The 820-nt window shown below is 74.1% G+C and overlaps 1 protein-coding gene across 1 annotated transcript in view; it reads right to left on the bottom strand.

Moving 5' to 3' along the window:
- SPECC1L (sperm antigen with calponin homology and coiled-coil domains 1 like) overlaps window positions 1-387 on the bottom strand; it is a 122,720-nt gene extending 122,333 nt beyond the window's left edge. Inside the window, exon 1 of the mRNA XM_040619485.1 lies at window positions 252-387. The gene's annotated coding sequence lies outside the window, so the exon portion shown is untranslated. The remainder of the gene's footprint in view (window positions 1-251) is intronic.
- Between the last annotated feature and the right edge of the window lie 433 nt (window positions 388-820).

Genomic DNA, 820 nt, shown 5'->3' with positions numbered 1-820 from the left:
GGGGGGGGGGGGCGCAAAACCACCTGGGCCGCAACACCGGCCAGGAGCAGCCGGCGGACGCGGGGGTCGGCCCGGGAGGCCGGGAGGGGGACGGCGCAGGCGCGGGACGGGCCGGGGGCCCCGGCGGGGGACGGCGCAGGCGCGGGCCCGCTGGGGTCTGCGGGGCCGCCTGGGCCTGGCCGCGCGGGCGGCGCTGAGGAGATGGACAGGCCCGCCAGCGCACACTGAGGGGACCCGGTCCTGGCTCTTACCGCGCGGCGCCGCCTCGCTCGCTCGCTGGCTCCGGGTTGGGGCCGGGCGGCGAGCTCGCCCGGTGGCGCGGCCCGAATCCGTTGAGTCCGGCCTCAGGGCAGCAGCCAACCCCGCGGCGCCGTTCGCCCGGCCCGCCCTGCCTCCTTCGCGGCCCCCGCCCTCGGCCCGCCCCTGTCCCGCCCCACAGAGCCGCCACCGATGGCGCAGGCGCCGCAAGGCCCCGCCTACATCCTGCCGCCGCGCAGGCGCCTACGGCCCCGCCCACTCCGCTCGCGTCCCTCCCGTCTCTGGCTAGCGCAGGCGCCCTGTCACCCGGCCCGCCACAAAAAACGGCTCCAGCAGCGTGTACCGACGCGTCGGTGTTTGCGCTGGAGCAGCTGATGGCGGATGCTCCTGAATGCTGTGTACGACGGGGCGGGGTGATGCGTGTAAAGCTCCCTCGTCCCAAAACCTTACCTCAGCCAAAGGTCCCACCTTTCGTGCGGCACGGATTTACAGTGTGCCAAGGACGGTGCTAGGCGACGAACTAGACAGTGGTGATAAAAACACACAAGCCCTGCCCTCCTGG

Source organism: Ursus maritimus, unplaced genomic scaffold, assembly GCF_017311325.1.
Source record: "Ursus maritimus isolate PB19 unplaced genomic scaffold, ASM1731132v1 scaffold_33, whole genome shotgun sequence".
NCBI lineage: Eukaryota > Metazoa > Chordata > Mammalia > Carnivora > Ursidae > Ursus > Ursus maritimus.
The sequence above is the reverse complement of the archived record's forward strand: the minus strand, read 5'-3'. Positions and strand labels throughout refer to the sequence as shown.